This window comes from Pogona vitticeps, chromosome 10 (genome assembly GCF_051106095.1).
Source record: "Pogona vitticeps strain Pit_001003342236 chromosome 10, PviZW2.1, whole genome shotgun sequence".
Classification (NCBI taxonomy): Eukaryota; Metazoa; Chordata; class Lepidosauria; order Squamata; family Agamidae; genus Pogona; species Pogona vitticeps.
In genome coordinates, this window is record NC_135792.1 from 879,454 (window position 1) to 898,313 (window position 18,860).

Genomic DNA, 18,860 nt, shown 5'->3' on the forward strand with positions numbered 1-18,860 from the left:
CTTGCATGTACTAACACTGGATATCAATGGAAGAGGGGCTGACAGCCTAAAATTATTGGTTTATGTTTTTTTACCACTACTTTCATTGGTAAAACTTTCCCCATGTTTGGGGCAAGCTTTTTCCTGATGTTGAACCTGGGATTCTGTTCTCTTGTTGAGAGCTCCCTTGTTCCTCTGACCGTGTTTAGAGAAGCAGGCACAGAAGCTGCTACTCTAAGCATGGGTTCCCCCTACCCTTCTGACTATAACTATGGATGGTAATTGTAAGTAGACATACCTTTTCTAGTTAAAAAATTTCTAGAGCTAGTTTTGTGTGCAACCAAAGACTGGCCTGATCTCTCCCCATTTCTGTGTTTTTCTGTCTTACACTTACATAGTGCTGCATTCAGTATCAAATCCCATCTTTTAATTTTTCTGATATGAACCTGTGCGGTATGCACACACCAGATAGCAAGAAACAAATGCAATCAGTCAACATGTTTTGGTGTGTACCACAGGAAGTCCAGCAGAAAAATTTAAAATAATAATTACATTTTTTGAAGAAAGAAGAGAGGACAAGGGAGAGAAGCCCACTTATGTATAGTAAAAGGGCTTATTTTTTTTTCCTTTATTTAGGCAGCGGTTATAAACCTCACACAGCTATTCTCTGTGACAATAGAATGAAGGAAGGATTTATTTATTTTTTCCCCCTTGGGGTAGGAAACGGAATTGTTGCGGGGGGGGCAGGAGAGAGAGACTATGTCCCCATTGCAGAGAGGCTGTGTCTGTTTTCAGACATCTGTGTTCCATTAAGGGCTGTACAGCAGAGACAGAGAAACAAGGAGCTTTGGTTTTTTAAAAAAATGAAAGGGTTGCTATTTTCCTCCGTTCCCTGGCCTGGAGGCCGTCCATCCTCAGCCTGCACCTCCCGATGGGAATGAAAGAGCAAATCCTGAACTCTCTCTCTCTCTCTCTCTGTTCTCACCACCCCCCCCCCCCGCTCTCTCTGCCTTACCCCAGGGTGTTAGAAAGGCTGGGGTTTCCTTCACGGGCAGGGCTGATCTTTCCCAGCTGGCTTCCTTTTGGGCTCCAGCTGGATCTCGGAGCATTCTGGGAAGGTGGGTCCACACAGCAGTGGTGGTGATGGTGGTGGTGATGATGGAGGACAGAGGTGCACTGAAGCCAGCGGGAGGGAGCTCTCCGGCCCCACTGCAGTCTCGGCCAGTCAATACTCAGAGAGGTGGTATTTACAGAAGGGCATGGCAGACGAGAGATTCAGGCATAGCCCAGGGAGGGGGAGAAACCAGATCTGTCCATCATCCTGCACTTCCTCTCCCTCCCCAACTGTCCCCTCCTTGGCGTCCGAACCATCTCCTCTTGGGACCAAGAGCCACTGATCTCCAAGGAAAGTATATGTGTGTGTTTGTGGGGAAATGTGGGACTATGCCCTTGCTGGAGGTGAGTTTTATGGACAACAACTCCCAGCATCCCCCAGCCCCCCTGCTGGACTTGTCATCCTCCGTGCATCAGGTTTCCAAGCCTCAACTTTAGGAGTTAGGTGACAAGGAGGACTTCTCTGACAGTTTCCTGTGCCTTGAGCTTTCCAGCTTTCCAACTTTTTTGGACTCCCGTTCCCAGAATCCCCCGCCCATCCTGGTCCACTGGTCATCCTGGCTGAGAGTTCTGAGAACTATCATTTTAAAAAAGAGGAACTTTTCTAAGCTCTTCCAGTCTCTGCAGAACACATTGCAAGGGGAGTGGTCGTGTAGATATATTAGCATTTCCCCCCTCCCCCGTGCTGTTTCTCTCCCTAAAAATCTGGCACCCAAAGGTATTATTTGTCCCAAGGAAGAACACATTTATTTATGATTTCCCCCATAAATGCACACCTGTAGGCTGTCATCAATGAGCCGCTCTATGCTTGGAATTCTGCCGGGTCTGAGTACCTCGAGCCTAGATGGATGCAGAACCAACTCATGCCACACCTGTCTTGGACCCTGGGGCGCACTTTGCCCAGGAAAACCACCAGCACAGAATCAGAAGCATCGCGAGTAGGAAGGGACCCCATGAGCCATCTAGTCCAACCCCCTGCCAAGGCAGGAAATCAAGAGCGAGACCCGAGATCCTTAATCTTATCTTAGAACCCCAGAGCTGGAAGGGACCCTTGGGATCATCCAGTCCAGCTCCTCTCAAGGAGGCCCAAATGGGGAATCAAACACCCAACCTCTGGCTCTGCAACCAGGTATAGGAACCCAACAGATCCTCCCTTTCTGCCATTTGCACCCATTCATTCTGCTCCTGCCTGCTGCAGCCGCAGAAAACGAGCCTGCCTCGTTTCCCCTTGACGGCCCCTCAAGGGAGGGCTCTGACGGCATCTCTCAGCCGGCGGCGTCGGCGTCTCCAGGGCCCTCAACCATTTAGAGCAGGGCTCGAGAGAGCTCTTCACCCCGACCCTTTGCCAAGCGCCAGAGTCTGAAATCCGTGGCTTGTTTGTGGTCCAAAAAAGGGAACAGAAAGGAACCATCTCCTCCCCTGAACCCTCTCCGCCCCCTTCCTCTTTCTGGACTCCTGCTGGAGGAAGCGCAGGCCAGGAGGATGAAGGGTTAAACAGGCCATGGCACCAAATCCTCCGACCGCCTCTTCCTTCTCCTCCCCCCCAAATGCTCCCCAAATGAAATCCAGATGTGCTTCTGCCACCCTCCTTCCAAATAAAGTCTGCAGCGCATTCCAACTCCGCAGCTGCCGGTGCCAGCCGGGCCAAGAACAACTCCCAGAGAAGCTCACCAGGGACCCGGTTGCTCCATCTGGATCGTGTTAGGCGGAGCAGCGCTGAGTGCCGGCGCTGGCAGCAAACGAGGGACGAAGTGCAGACCACGAGCATGGAGGAAAAGCCAGAGGATGGAGGAGCAGGAGGAGGAGGAGTGGACACAGGGGGGGAGGGGGGGAGGGAGAGATCTTGGCCTGCCTGTCCAAGTTTTCCCAAATGCCCCTATGCGCGCACACACACACACACACACACACACACACACACACACGCACGCACGCACGCACGCACGCATGCACACCTGGGGCAGGATCCACAGCCAGGCTGCTCACCTACCGCGGTCACTGAGGCCACCAGAAAGAGGGACAGGAGACAACGGTAAGTAGCAGAAAGTGACACATGCTCATTAGGTGCAAAAGTAGAAATGATGCAAAATTCAAACCACTTATTTAGAGATTAAGCTGACTGGATAGCTCAGTGGTTTAAGTCTCTGGTTGTGGAACCAGAGGTTGCGAGTTCGATTCCTTACTGTACCTCCAGGGAGAAAAGCCAGCCTGGGTGGCCATGGGCCAGCTGCACAATTCTAGGGCACCCTAGAATAGACTTGATGGCACAGGATTTTTTAATTATTTTTTAGCAAACAAGTAGACTAGCCATACATCTCTCTCATGGGGCGTCAACGGAAGGTTTCACTTTTCTATTTATGCTGCCTCCAAAGCGGGTGACGAGAGTCCATGAGAAGTCGTGGTAGAGCAGACGTGGCCACCAAACGCCATAAACCCCAAACCACCACCAAACCACCTACTTCATGCTAGGAACACATGCACACATATCCCCAATGTGTTTCATCTGTGGAAACTCCATGTTTATTGAGCTTTAAACTTTCCAAAATTTGAAATGCTTTCTCTCCAGATTTGACTTCTGGCTGTGGAAACTCTCCTCCCTTCCTCTCCTTCCTGCCTCTCTTGTCCACTCTCAGATTCTACGAAGGAAAGGGAACACCCTTCTGGGGCAACCGGGGCACAATTCTGCTCAACGCCTTGCCTTGAAAGTGGACGAGAACGGCAACCCGGAGGCCTCTGCCCTTTGTCCCAGGAAGGACAGAGGAGTGGCGCCAGGGGCCCTCTCTCCCACCTGGTGCCCTCCTAAAATGAGGCCTTGTTCTCCCTCCCTTCCCGAGGGCATTTAGAAACTGCCAAGCTATGAGGAGATGTTTGACATCTCAAGGCTGGCACACAGCGGCTGGACAGGGATGATTCAGGACCCGGGCAAAATGGACATTCTGCGGGGTGAAAGAGCAGGCCTTCCCTCCTCGCCCCTCCTTTGCTCTTCGTTGGCATGTGGTGCCAAGCCTTCCTGGGACCATTCAGGGCCTCGGCACACCTGAGGCCAGCCAGTTCTCCCCACAGCTGGGTTCCTGGCCATCTGGTCTCTGCCGGCAGCTTGCCAAGGCCTCTCTCCATCGTTTGCCAGACGCCTCGCTCTTATCTGCTGCAGGCGACGACTCCAGGGAAAGTGGGGCCACTGCTTTCCACCTGAGGCAGAAGCCAAGAACCTGCCCTGGCAGGGAGAGCACTACCCTGCAGGCACACCTGTGGTGCCGAATGTGCTCAGATTCCCCAAAGGTTCCCATCTTCCTCTGGATTGTGGGGTAATCCCAAGTGAGGCCAGAGGCAGGAAGAGAGGGTTTTGGGGTGGGTGAGTATGGAATACAATTCCCAGCATCCCCAAGTGAAAGGGTTCTGCCATCAACTTTGCCTGACCCGAATTTAAGTCTTCTGTATCACAAACGCCCAGATGGAGCTGATTTCAAACATGCTGCATCCCAAAGGTATAAAGAGAAAGAGCTTGGCCCCCGGGAGATGCGGAGGAGGAGGGGGAGGAGCCCCCGAGCCCCCGTTCTGCAGGCAGCGCCATCACCCCAGACTGTAGGTCAGCATGCCACTCCCCAGAGTGGCACTGGACTACAACACCCATCACCCCATTCAACACCAAGGTGGGCCGGGGATAATGGCAGGTGGAATCCGATGCTACCGGAGAGTTGTGAACATGGGAAGGTTGCCGTGGACATGTGGTGGAGAACACATGTCTCTGGAACAGAAGAGGAAGCCCCAATTTTGAAGGGGTGCCCTCGGGTGCCACCGGCAGACCAAAGGGAGAGGCGAACCCCAAGCGCCCACTCTTGGGGCCTCTCCCCTGCGTTTGTTCCCCTCTGGCAAGCAATTCAGCCTCAGCCCTCCTGATGAGGAGAAGCTGGGAAATCGCTCAAATTCTTCAGTGCTTGGAAGGGTGGGGGGGGGAGGCCTTCTGTTTCACAAGCCTGCATTCACTATTGTTTATATAAACAGGTAAATTGTTTCGTATCTCAATTAAAAACATCTGCCACATAAATGAATACCAATTAACTCATCCTGTTTTTAATTACTCTGTTAATTACACACAGGCAGCAGCAAGGATGGCATGGGAATAAGGGAAAGCATGCAAGCAGGAGAGGAAGTGCCCCCACCACCACCATACGCGCACCAATTCACGGTTGGCTCTGTTCGGAAAGATGCCCGGCTAATGATGGATTCAGGCGTGGGTGGCTTTTAGCTATCTGGGAAAAGGTTGTGGTGGAGCTGTGTGGATGAAGGGGAGACCATGGAAGAGCGCGGCTCCCTCCCTGCCCCATGGACAGGGAGGACACCACCTCCAGATCTGGCCATCCACCCCTCCTCTACTCCTCCAATGATGAGCTGGGTGGGAAAGAGGAAGAACCCCAGCCAGCTGCAGGGCTTCTGAAGCTCACCTTTCCCCCCCTGGGGGGGAATAACACAGGATTTCCCCTGCCCCACCCACTGGGAAGTCACCCCCATGGAGGCCCTTTAGCAACAACCACAAGGATACACGCCGTGCAGTGAAGCTGGGAGGATCCCCAGAGGTCATCTAGTCCAGCCTTCTGCCAAGGCAGGAAACCCGCCCCTGAAGCATTCCCAAACGGGGCGATCGATCAATTGATTGACCGTGCCCCTCTCTCGCCCTCCTCTCCTCGGAGCAAGAGACACCCCTTTCCCCAACCTGCTCCCTCCCCCTGGATGCTTGTCATACAGAATGTTCCTCTGGAGAGGAAGAAAGGGCATCACAATGGATAACTTTAAGCCCACCCCCCAACAGCTTTGTATACCTCCTATTTTGTGTGCCACGTGTACATACAACGCACAGAGACACCTTTCTGTTGTTCCTTCCTTGCTGCCCTCCTTCTCTGTTTTGACTGTACTTAATTCAGATCTCAGACATCACTAACAATGCCCAGCATCCCCAGGACCCTGCTAGGTGTCAGGGATTAGGGGACTTTGAAAAGCCGAGGGAGGAATCACCCCACTCTTCAACAGAAGGCACTTCAGCCCATCAACTCTCTTTTACCTCCAAGGACTGAGAGAGGGGTGCAAGGGCTTGGCAGCCGGTAGCTTCTCAAGGATCCTCCATATCCTGGCCAGAACTTGGGGAAGTAGCTTTTTTCCTGGACGACTCCTCCCAGAAGACCCTGGGGGGGCGGTCTGGCCCCCCTGGACCATCCCAAGCACTGTCCTTCCAAAAAGGCCACTTTGCTTTCCAGGCCCTACTTAGGGGCTGCCCTCCCTCTTCTGTGGCCGCCTGTGTCACTGACTTAAAGAGAAGCTTTTTAAAAAGAGGAGTTATCCCACTGTGTGGGTCCCTGATTAGACAGAAAGCGACCGAGGGGGGGGGAGGAGGTGAGGAGGGGGATTTTCGCACCCCCAGCACAACGGAGCCCTTTCTGGGAGGCGTGCACGCCCCTGTGGCTGAGTGACCTCTCAGGCAGTTGGCTCCGTGGGACTAGATTCCTGTAATCCTTCTTTCTTTTCTTGTACACATCCCAGTTACGGGAAGCGTTCCAAGTGAACAGATGGAGCTGTTGGAGTTGGGTGAAATGGGGGGTTTGGGGGAGGGAGGGAGGGAAGAAGCGAGAGAACGGAGCGTCACTGTAGCCCGTTCCTAGCACCAGGAAGGAGGAGAATGGAAAAGGCAATGTTATGCACTCTTCCCCCCCCCTTTTTTTCCCCCCTGCAAGCGAACGGCTGGTGCTTTTCCATTGCACCTGGAGAGCCACTAGGGGTTGTGCCCTGATGTGCACCTTTCAAAGCACTTGGAAGGGACACCAAGTCCCTTTCCATGGCAGAGACAGTGCGTGGGAAAAGGTTTAAGACACACACACGCGTGCGCACGCACACACACACACACACACACACACACACACACACACAGAGACCCCTTTTCCTTTCTGCGTGGGAAACCACAAATGCCAGCTTGGAAGGGGGAGGTCTTTTGACAGCAGCCAAATCCGAAAAGCCCGCGGTCGGTCGTAATGGCTTCTAGACCGGCAGAAAGGAACCAACTTTTTGAGAGAACTGCCCAGCCAACTCAAAAAAAAAGGTTACTTTTCCAGACCCTGCGGAAGACTCCTGTAAGCACCTCGGCTGGGGCAGGAAAAGTTCACATACCTGCACACATGCATGCATGCATGCACACACACGTACACACACACACACACACACACCGGACATTCAGTCTAGCAGGACTACCAAAGTAATCCTGAACTTTGCCTCTGCTGAGATTTTGAGATGAAAATGTATTAAATATTAATGCTGTATAGTTAAATGTAAAATGGCTGATTTTTACCTGAGTCACTGCATGGATTGTATTCAGGGGTGGGTGTCAAGGATTAAGACTTAATGTTGTACAGCTGTGGTAGATGATGAAACTTTGTGGAACCGAAAATGAAGTAATATATTTTCGGATTGGTTACGGAACTTTACACATAAGTCATGTGTAAAATGAACATCAGATCACTTTTTTTCTATGCTGTGTGTTGTTTCATGTCATGGTATGGTGCCCGAGGAATGTCTATTTTCTATGTGTATATACGTCAAGAGATTAAGTGGTTGGTTCTACTCTCTCGGTGTCATAGTGTCATAAGTATCTCTGCTAATCAATATCTACTTACTCTGCTGATGTTATAATACACGTTATGATCAAAATTCTCAACAGTTTCATCTGAAAGGCACCGGCATGGGGAAATCAGATCGTTGTGTGCATGCAAGCTTCCACAGAGGAAAAGTCAAAAATAAAAGATGTGTGATAAAACCAGAAGGAAGGATGTTGGCTCTCTCTGAAGAGACTGGGATGTAAGGAAGGCTTTTAAGGCAGGACTTGTCCAGACTCGCCACTCAAGTGTCTTCTGTCAGGGTCCAGAGCGAAGCCTTTCCCATGCCCCCTCCTGGCCGATTTGGCTTTGGTTTCTAGGGAAATGTGACACAATCCATTTCTGGATGAAAACAAGCCATTCCAGCCACTTTCGACAGTGAGAACTGCTTGAGTCCCCTTGAAATCCCCATGCTGGTTCGCTTAAAACCAGAGTCTGGACATCTGGGTGGGGTGTTTTGACTGCTGCACGCTCTCCAAAAAGCAGTATTTCCAAAAAGTCTGGAAAAGGGGGGGGGGGAATTTGATCCCTTCACCACCCATGGTATTTTGCTGCCTGACCATGGCCACCAAATGCAAAGAAGAGGGGGGGAAAGGCCATTTGCGCCTGCCCTGATTGTGCAGGGGAGGGAGGAATTTCCAAAATGATAACTCACCCAACATGCCACAGCTTCTGAAATTCCCTCTTCTGTACAGCGTTTATGAAAGGGCAGGCGTCCACTTTTGAAGACGGTCACCAAGGGAGAGCAAAGCGAGGGGCACCCCCCAAAAGCCAGGCAAATTATTTTGACACATGAGTTGGAAATTCTCTCCAGTAAAAGTACACAGCTAGCCCACATCCCTGAGGCCTCTGCCTCTCTCTGCCTAATGGTAGCCCCCCCCCGCCATAAAACCAGTGGTTTGCAAGGGCCGGCATGCCTTTGAAGCATGAGATTTGCCATGGCAAGCTCCCCTTGCACCTGATTTGTGTCAGGGGCTCCCTGGCCTGCTGCAGAGTTGATCCTGTCCTGTGAATTACGTGAGTCTCTTTCCAGCAGTCTGATGTTCCAGGAGATGGACCAGGTGAACTGGCTCCAGTATCCTGGACACGGGCACCGTCTGCTCCACCATCTTGTCCACGGTTCCTAGGAAACCGGGAGGCAGGCAGCTGGGCGGCTTCCTGCCAGAGCAGTTGGGAAGCTGCGCTCTTCATGACCTTGCCATTAGACAAAGGGGTGGGCGATGGGCTCGCCCTCCCAATGCCGCACTCTTTGGCAGCTGCCGTGTGTCCAGCCTGACCACCAAAAGTCAACAGAGAAGCTGCTACAACCCAGCCTGGCCCTTGGGCTGCAGCGGCGGCAGGGGGACCAGAGACGGTCCAGAAGCACTTTGGCTGGGGGAAAAAAATGGAGGTGCTGAAAAGCGACAGAGGTAGAGCAACGTTTTCTGTACACCCCCTGGATAAAAGATGGGAGGGCAATACCCTCCCTTCTCTCAAATCCAGTGATCCTCAGCACAGAAATGGTCACCCAACAAACACTTCTAGGTGGGCTGGGCTAAACCTCAGGTCTTGTTTAATGAAAAGAATGCTGCTGGTCCTCATGGATCCAGGGGGGGGGGGAAACGGACACATGGTTGGGATGATTACAAATATTGGGTGGGCAGCACAGCCAGGTTAAGCCGGCTGTGGCAAAACAACTATGTATCCCATGTGCCATAAGTCCTTGGGGGTGGCTGCCTCCTTCCATCCAGGCGCCTCTGAAGGAAAGGGGGTGCTGCAGCCCCTGAGTGCTCCTGCTCAATGAAACTTTGGTAGTCTTTCTAATGCTACAGGATGTACGCCAAGAGATCCCCACTGGCACAAGCTCCAAAATGACCCAAAATGACCTGGTCTGCATGGACAGCCAGATTGGCTGGGGGAGGTCTGGCAGCTCTCGTCCAAGAAAAGGAGCTTTTTCATTGGGGTTGTTTCTGGACTTCAGCTATTGAGTCCCAGCTGCAGCTACACAACAGCAAGGGGAGTATCTCTGAGACATTATTCTCCACAAGCTGGCACAATACACTTCTCTACGATCGTATTGGTGACTCCTCTTCAACCTCAGTCTGAAAGGCCATAAACCTCCAGCACTTAAGAAATAAGAAATAAAAAGAAACCTGCTGTCATCCTCAAGCTAAAAGGAACACAGATTTATCTCACTCTCTCTCTCTTGCTGCAAGATTGAAGGGGGTTCCAAAAGCCACATTCACTGGTCCTGGGAGTTTAGCTCAATAAAAGCAGAGTCCTGTTTTTATACGAAAGCTGTTTGCCATGAATTTCTGGGGAATGTGTGGCAAACAAGAAGAAGCCCAACTGCAAGGAGAATGTTATTCTGAATCAAGGAACCTAATGCTCAGTAGGGAGGAAAGGATGCCTGACTTCAGGATAGGTGTCAGCACCACGGCTAGCTCCTCCTGGAAAGTTCAGAATGAAACATGGAGCATTCTTACTGCCCCATCAAATCAGAACCACCCATCTGCTGATGTACCTCTGCACCAGGTTCTAGCTGGTTGAACCTGGGGTCTAATTAAAAACACACACACACACCACCACCACAACAACAACAACCCCAAGCAGCAGATCCTGTCCACCTAAGGAACTGCCCAGCGCTGCCTCGTAGTGGCATTAGATCAGTAGCTCTCTATCTTCCGTGTCTTAGAGAAGATGCAACTCAAACCGCAGCTGGCGGCCTCCCAGATGTCCTCTGTATCAAAATGAACACCATTTTCCCTGGGCCTCTTCCTGGGGCTGCATCTCTCAAGCTGCTGGATTGCTGCTCCGTGGCTGAGGCATCTGGCTGTGGAGCCCAGAGGTTGGGAGTTCGATTCCCCACTTGATAGAAGCTGGACTGGGTGTTCTATAGGGTCCCGTCCAGCTCTGCAGTTCTAAGATGATTATTCGTTATCTCTTGTGAAGCCATGCACGTACAGGTTGAAAGGCTAACTTCACATAAACAAGGGGTGGCCAGATGAGCTCCTGGCCACAGTACATCCCTGTGCACTGCAGCAGGATGGTGTCCCCCTTGAGGCCCTTCACGCTGGTGCCTACAGACAGAGGCTACCCTCCATGCATCAGATGGTGGAGCTCACGCCACCAAAGCTTGGGCCAAATAAAGCATGCTAGGCTTTAAAGCACCACAGAACTCTTCACCTGATTTTACTGCCACAGAGTCACACAGCTAGTCCTGCTATACAGACATGTATGCCATTGTTGCTTCTGACTTTCATGGGGTTCTGCCTCTTCCCAGCACTGGACTGGAGAGGGGGGAAACAGCCAGCCCCTCTTTCTTCAACCCCCTTTAAAGGAAAGGAAAGAGTAATCCCATTTTTTCCCAAACACACACACGCACACACAGAGACCTCCTATTTCCCAACAGCTGCATTTTATTCATTTCTCAGTCCAGCAACAAACCAGAGGAACGTCTGTTATAAATAGCCATTATGTCACTAAGAAAACAGAAAGCTCTCACCCTAAAGTCTGACTCCATGCAACACACACACACACACCATGTTTGCTCATTCCTATAATGTTGCTCCAGTTTTGCTCTGAGATTGCATGCACCCCACCCAACTCCACTCCTTATCATTGCAAGCAGAAAGAGAAAGGATGATGGTCTGGTTTTCCTGGACAGAAAATGTTGAAAACATGGGGGGAGGGAGGAAATAAAGAGGAGATGGCAAGGGCTACATGTGAGGTGCTGGGAGATTGCACAGCAACCAGGTGCATAATGTCGGGCTGCCTTTCTAAGAGGCCTCTCCTTCCAAGCCTGCTTCAGAGACGGCCTCCCGATACTGTCCTAAAGTTTTTCCTATGGCAGGGGACTCCCCGATGGGCCTGGGAGGCTGCGTCACAGGAAGAGATCATTCAAGGGAGGCACCTCCGTCACAATTCTTGTGCAAATAAACCTGATTTCTCCACTAGTTCTAGAATGTTGCCATTTTTAGCCAGGGTTGGCCACCAGGCGTTACAAGAACCACCGAGCCTCTGCTGCAGCCGGCGATGGGCCTTGGGCTCTTCCGCCCCACCCTACATACCCACTCACAACAAATGACCCCACACATCTGGGCATGGCAGCCTCCACTAGGGCTGACTCTGGTTGCTGACACTGGCTCTCTTTTATCCTTATACACATTTTATGGTCAGTGGTAGGAGCCAGTTGGATATGTACCTGGCTACCAACACCTGTTCTATTATTAAAATTCTGAAAGTGCATTATCCTTTCCTACCACAAAATGGTGCTCATCCCAATTAAACATGCTTAGCCTCATGGCGGCAGAAGCAGACCCCGTACAGTATCTTCTTGTCATCTTGATGGGGCTACAACGGTGATGCTGCACATGTTCAGGAAAGGGGCTTTGCTGGTTTCCTCTGACATACATGGGATGTTGGAGCCATTGCGAAACTTGGCATGGGCAGGTCAGGGAGGGCAGGTAAGTGCCAGTTTTCTGCTTATTAAGTGTGGAAACACCCATGACTGTCTTAACAACAGTCAACTCCATAAATCAATAAAAAGAAAACGAGGACAAGCTCTTCCCAGGAACAAAGTGGAAGCAATCTCTAAGGCACCGTTAACCCTAAAACAACGTTAGGTCCTTTCCGCACTGTGCAATATGGTGCAATCCAGTCAGTGAATAAAAGGGCCTTAATTTGCGTGCAATCTATTTTAACTCTTGGTACCCATCATGAAGGCAGAGCAAAGACCCAACTGGCAACTCAATGAATCCTTCCAAAAAAGATGGCATGCCCTATCCCTGTGCCGGAGAGATACGGGCCAGGTCTTAAAGGGGAAAGATGGAGCGTTTCAAATAGAAACATAAGCGGACAAGGTCTCCCCCCCCACCCAGTACCAAACAGTGCTATCAGAGAACACATAGATCATAACTATATGCCGACATGGACAGGCTCTGAGTAACGTTGCATATGACGAGAAAGAGTCTTGTGACACCATGAAGAAAGAAGGCCACATTCTCTGGCATAAGGCTCCGTAAGTTACAGCAATCTGTTCCATTTGGATCCAAGCCGCTGATGGAGTGGGTAGCAACCCATGGCATCTGATGCCAGATAACGCTTGTTAGTCTCACAAGATTCTTATTCTGCCTTCGAGAGACTAATGGAACGACACCCCTCCCCCACAGGTATAGGTTGCAGGGGTTATAATATATAGGCAGAGTCAGTTGGGGCGCTTTCTCTGGCTCCCCTTCCTCTTCAGCTCAACAAAGGGGGAAACCGGCCGACACCTCTGCAGATGGCTATGGCTCTGTGAAAATGCCTGCTTTTTTTTGCCAATTAATATATGCCCAATCTTAGGGCATCGGGACAGCAGACGAATCCTGCCACTCTTGTAATATATTCTCAGAATGGTGGTGTGCGCGCGCACTGCGTCTGGGTCCTTCTCCTAGAGAATAAGGACCCCCCCAACACTGACTGTCTGACAACAAGCTTCCAACAGAGGATCCCTGTTCCCCCCACCAAGGCCCTTTGGCTCCTGGAAGGGCCCTGCTCTATCTACCATCCCCTGCACACAGCTCAAGAAAATTGGGACCTATTATTTCAGAGGTAGGACTGGAGGGCATGCCATGGGTATGGATCACACTGACCTGGCCCTGATCCAGGGAAGGCAAGTTGCCATTTGGCCCACTGAAAAACACGGGGATATTTCTTGAGCACGATTTATGGAGCCGCCAAAGTGCAATTCACTCCCTCTGGATCGAGACTAGTGTGGCTAGTGTGAACAGCCACACTAGCGGAGGGGGGAGGGGATTGGAGGGTGCAATCTGCTCCTTCCAGATGGCACTTTCAAAGCCCCGTCAGAGCGCCTCCGCCAATCAGGATGGGAGGACTGAACTCCCCCCCCCCATTCACTTCTGTGAAAGATGCTCCAGAGAAGACCATCTTTCTCCATAGGAAGCTGCCACTGCCACCACAAAAACTTGGCGACAGAGGCCATATTTTGCTTGGACCACACGGAGATTTGGGAGGGAGGAGGTGGCAGAAATCCACCCCCTTCACTGGGGATTTTCAAAAATTTGAAACTGAAGGTCTGCGCAAGGTCTCCTGAATAAACTTAGGCGTCTCCTTGACCAAGCCCGAGTTGGCTGAAGCCACAGAGGGAGATGCTCAATCCCGGGGTCTCTCAAAGATTTCAGCCTACAGTACCCATCCTCCTGAGACTACTTGGGGATGGTGAGATTTCTAGACTATCCCTTCTAGAAACCTCTGGGTTTGGGAAGGATGGTGAAAGACAAAGCCCAGTGTCGCTTCCCAAAAGAAGGGGCTTGGCCTGGAAATTCATCTTCAGGCATGGGCCTGTGCCTGGAGAGGAGGGGTGCCGGGATGGAGTGGGGGGGGATGAAGGCCAAGAGAAGTACACCCAAACAGGGGCCAAAGGAGCCTTCCTCCCAGGAAAGCCAACCCCGCTGGCCTCTGGGACTTTGGGAGCCAAGAGGGATCCGTTTCTCTGCCCAGCACTCAGTTCCCAGAGAGAGCCTTTTCTGGCCACCGACGGTGGCGGGAGAGCGACGGAGCCACCCCACGCACAGAGACACAAACATGCCGTTACGGGAAGCGCCCTGATTTACGAGCCCTGCCAAGTCGTAATCACGGAGGTTCGTCTTGTTCACACTCCGCGCTGGTGTTTCTTAGACTCCTCCCCGCCTCTCGACTCAGCCGCATTTTCCCTGCGCGGGTCGGGAGCTCACCAGCCGTGCCCAGGTCCCATCCTCCCACACCCCTGGGGCCATCTCATGCCCTGCTTATGGTCTAGAGAGCGGACAGGCAGGAAACAGGTCGTGCCCCCCCCCCCCGCGACCTTGGGCTCTCCTCCGGCGGCGGGACCCAGACTTAAACCTGGCTCTGGGACTCCCTTCCAAGACCGCCCGCGCGCCCGCTCCAGGACCGGAGGGCGCAGGAGTCTGTTCAGCCCTTCCTTTGCCAGGTGAGAGCCGCCCCATTAAGCACGGAAGAAGCCTTTTCCCCCCCCGCGCCCCCGCAAAGACTCTGATCCAGAGCTGGAGGGCAGCTCGGCCGGGGAAGTTCTCGGCAGCAGCTACAGCTCCGCGCTCTAAATTCCCCGGAGACCATTTAGCCCCAGTGTAAAGGAGAAGCAGCTGGACCGTGAGAAAGGAGGAGGGGCAGTTACACATTTCGGATGCCCCCGAGCGAGCGATTATGGGGCCGGCGAGTCAGCCCGGGGAGGCCGGAGCCGTGGGGGAACCTTCCTCGCCAAACCTTCCTCTGTTCCAGGGTTGCTGCGTCGTTCCTCCGGGAAAACGAGACATCTCCCTCCTCCCCACCCCGCCTGTCCACCGGCGGGTCATCTGACTTCTTTTTATCTTCCCCAAGTCCCCTGACGGTGCCCTCCGAAGTCACCTCCTGGATTCTGCAACCTGAGGGCGCTCAGAACGCCCGCCCCAGCTTCGCTTACCCCCGCGCACCCACCGTTGCTCCCCCCTCTCTCTCCCCGCTCCATCTGCGACTCCCCCAAGCGACCATTTCCAAGCCTCTTTCGAAGACGGGGTCGCCCGCGACAAAAATTCCCTGTCCCGCAAAATGCCAGACGGGCGCGAGGGGCACCTGCAGGTCCTTGCGCGCGCCATGCCCTCCCGGCTCGCCAGCCACGCCCTGCCACTCGCCTCCTGGACCCCCTTCGCTCCCCACCTCCATCTCGGGACCATCTGGCCTTGGCGACTGAGGGCGAGGACCCGGCTTTCCCGCAAAACCGGGAGCGGACCGTCCTGTCTGCGGGCGCCCGCGCCCTCCTGCTGCAAACAAAGGCGTCCCCCAGCGAGGCGACGGGGGCGCGGGGCCAGCCAAGGCGAGGGGGGGGCGCGGGACGGGTCCTCCGAGCCCACCAGGTTCTTTGCGCCGAGGCCTCCGGCCATCCTGGGACAAGCCCCTCCCGAGCTCGGAAAGTCGACACGGCAAGATTTTGAGAGGCACATCCTCCCCTTTGGGAGACCCTCCAGGACGACCCCCTTCCGCTGCTGCTGCTGCCTGAGGCGGTTGGCCGGAAGGGAAGGCTTGCCCCGGGCGCTTCTCTGACCAGGAAAGGACCGCCGGGGCTCAGCCGGGGCAAGCCGCCCCCGGCTTCCCACGAAAAGCTCCACGGAGGCGCGAGGCGACCAGTTGCGCGCTGGTTTAGTGCCCAGCCCAGCGCCCAAAGACCGCAAAAAGTGCGGGAAGGATATGTTCCCTTTCTCGACAAACCCTGCTCCCCAGCTTCGGGGACAAACCGACTCAGGGCGGCGGGGCGGCGGCGGCGGCGGCGCTCGGAAACCACCACGGGCAGGTCCCCCGCAATTTGACACTGGGAAGCGCGCCGCTTCCTCCGCCCAGCCAGCGGTCCTCTGCTTTCTGGCCCTCCGCGTCCCCGCAAACCAACACCTCCGGGCGCCTGGGCGAGGGGGGGGGCTTTCTCTGCAAGGAAAACGGCCTCGCAGACCTTGGGGACGGGGGCTACCCGTCACTTGCAGCGTCCGAGGATCTCGGTGCGCGCGGCTGGCACCCCTTGCCTAACCTCTGGCCACATGTTGACCTCTCTCTACCCCCCCCGTCCCCACCCCGCCGCTCACTTCTCCGTCTTTGTTCGGAAGCGGTCGCCTGGCAGGTGGCAGGTCTATCCGGCCAACAGATGGGGCGAGATCCGGGCGCGCAGGAATCGCTCCGAGAGCGAGCGCGGAGCACCCGCTCGCAGCGCCCTCCCGCCCGCGGCGGAGAAAGGCATTCTCTCTTCCTTGCCACACAGGAGGGGCAAAACCTTCCCCAAAGGTCGAAGGAGGAAAAAAAGAAAAGAAAATGCAAGGAAGATGTCAGAGAGCGGACAGGTCCTGCCCCTCCGCCCCGACATTTCTAGATGGACATCAAGAAAGACGACCCCGCTCCCCAGGAAAAAAACGGGTGCGTTGCCCAGCCCAGCCCTCCTTCCAGTCTCAGAGCCAGAGGGAGCCGTGGGGGGGGGGGGGAACTTACAGTCCTGAGGTGGGTGTCCAGGTGAGGTAATCGTGTCCGGAGAAGCCCAAGGCGGCGGCGAGGCGGCGTCCAAAGCCCGCAGCCGCGCCACGAAGCACGGAGCCGATTAATCCAAGCGGGGCCCCCGAAGAGGCGAGCCGCGGAGGGCAGGAGCGCCCCAAGTCCTGGCGATGCCCGAGCGCGGCTCCGCGGGGCTCCTCGACGCGCCCCCGCGCCCCCCCCCGCTCGCTCGCCCGCCCTTCGGTCCGCACTCCGGGAACCCGACCGGCTCCTCGCCTCCTGAGCCGCTCCAGCCGGGGGCTCCTGACCAGGCGGCGGCGGCGGCGGCGGCGGCGGCGCTCCGCTAGTCCTGAGCGCGGCTCTCCGGCTCTTTGGTAAGTCGGGGCGCTTCTTGCGCCCGGCTCCGCGTTCACCTGCCGCGGCCGCCCTCCTGCGGCTCGGCTTGCCCGGGCAGACCGCCCGCTGCTGCCTTGGGAGGCGGCATTCTGCCCGCCCCTTCAGGCCCGCGGGGGCTCCCGCCTCCCAGCCGGGGCCATGCCGGGACCACGGCGGCTCCCAGGAGAGGCGGCGGCGGGCGGGCTGAGGAGCGCGCGGGGCGCGGGGGAGCCGTCGGGTCTCTTCCGCCGGGGATGGGCGCCGCTCCCTGCGACCGCTCTTCCTCCTCCTCCTCCTCTTCCTCCCGGCCGGGCTGCCTTGGAGCTACTGCCCCCTCCGCGCTCTCCTCGGCCGGTCTTCGCCGCGCGCCATTTGGCCGGGGACCCCGAAGCCCGCGCCGTCCCTGGGGGCCCTCGGCTTCGCCCGGCTTCTCGGCCTTCCCGGCGACACCAGCAGCGGCCAAGGGTGCGGGGGCTCCGCCGGCGGCTGCGGCGAGGGCGCGGAGAGCTGCCACCGGCTCCCCTCCCTTCTCCGTCGGCTCCGCGGCTTCCCGGAGAAGTCCCGAGGCTCGCCCCTCTTCTGCTGCTGCTTCTTCTGCTTCTTCTGCTTCTTCTCCCCTCAGTGCTCGGGCACCGGGTGCGCCTCCGCGGCGCCGGGCTCCGGGCTTCTCTGAAGAGGCAGAGGCGGCGAAGGCGGAGGCGGCTGCGCTTGGTGGTTTCCCCGGGACATGGCAGGCGAGCCGGAGGGGCGGCTTCTCGGCTCCAGAAAGAAGCGGAAGAGAGGCGGCGGCAGCCCCCGGCCCGCCTCCTCCTTCCTTGCCTCCGCGGGCGGCGGCGGCGGCGGCGGCTGCTCCGGCTGCTGTTCCCGGTGGCGCTTCCCCGGTTCTAATGGGAGCCCAGCCTCGCCGGACGCGCTGCGCTCCTGGCACGGATGCAGCGCAAGCACCGGATTGCCGGGTGGCGCTGCCGGGCAGGCGGGCGGAGAGGGCTGGCGCAGCGCCGGCTTCCCCCCCCCCCCGCCTGCCCTCCTTTCTTCCCTCCCTCCCTCCCCCTCCCTTCCCCTCCCCCCTGCCTGCCTGCCCGCCCGCCGATCCCGGCAGGGGGCGCTCCGCCCCACCGCTACGACGCCCGCCCGCGTCTGCCTCCGCCTGCGCTTGGCGCTCCCGTTGCGCCCCGCGCCGCTCCGGAGCAGCACCTGCACGGAGGGGAACCGGGCGCTCTCTGGAAAGAATCCCCCCCCCGTGCCCGGGCGAAATTTCGAGCAGGCCTCCTCAGAATTCCCCCCCCCCCGAATTTAGGGGGACGATTGTTCCTTTGAAGGGGCGAATAGATCTTTCTCTTTCATCATCATCATCACCATCGGTATTATTCGATCAATTTTCTGTTAGCGTTCTTTCCTTCAAACTATCACATCATTTTAAGCGGGGCTGGACCGTTTCATTGGTCAGTGGAGAAGCTGGCACCAGGATCTCCCGAGGGGGAGGTTGCTTCGGTCTGTAGCTTGGGGCAGCGAAGGCCAGGCAGAGCGCGGTGTGGGCGCTTCCAAGACTCCCAACTTCTGCTCCTTTCCGCGGGAGAGGTGGGCTGATGCGGAGACCCATGGATTGGCCTCCGAGCCCTCCAGAGTTGGTCCAGAGGGTGACTCTTTGCCCACCTCCTGCTTCTGGCTAAGGATGCTGTGGGATGATGGAGACTGTAGTCTGATGCATCTGGGAGGTGCCCAGTGACGCTGAGACGGCAAAATATCAGGGATCTTGTGCCCGTGTTTCTGCTGATGTGC

General features: G+C 55.6%; 1 protein-coding gene across 4 annotated transcripts in view; it reads right to left on the reverse strand.

The window, feature by feature from the left end:
- Positions 1-18,006, reverse strand: part of CBFA2T3 (CBFA2/RUNX1 partner transcriptional co-repressor 3) — a 50,083-nt gene extending 32,077 nt beyond the window's left edge. For 2 of the 4 annotated variants that reach the window (XM_072980720.2, XM_078380496.1), the window contains exon 1: positions 16,707-18,006. The gene's annotated coding sequence lies outside the window, so the exon portion shown is untranslated. The remainder of the gene's footprint in view (positions 1-16,706) is intronic. The other 2 variants (XM_078380497.1, XM_072980718.2) reach the window with 1 other exon arrangement.
- Positions 18,007-18,860: the final 854 nt, after the last annotated feature.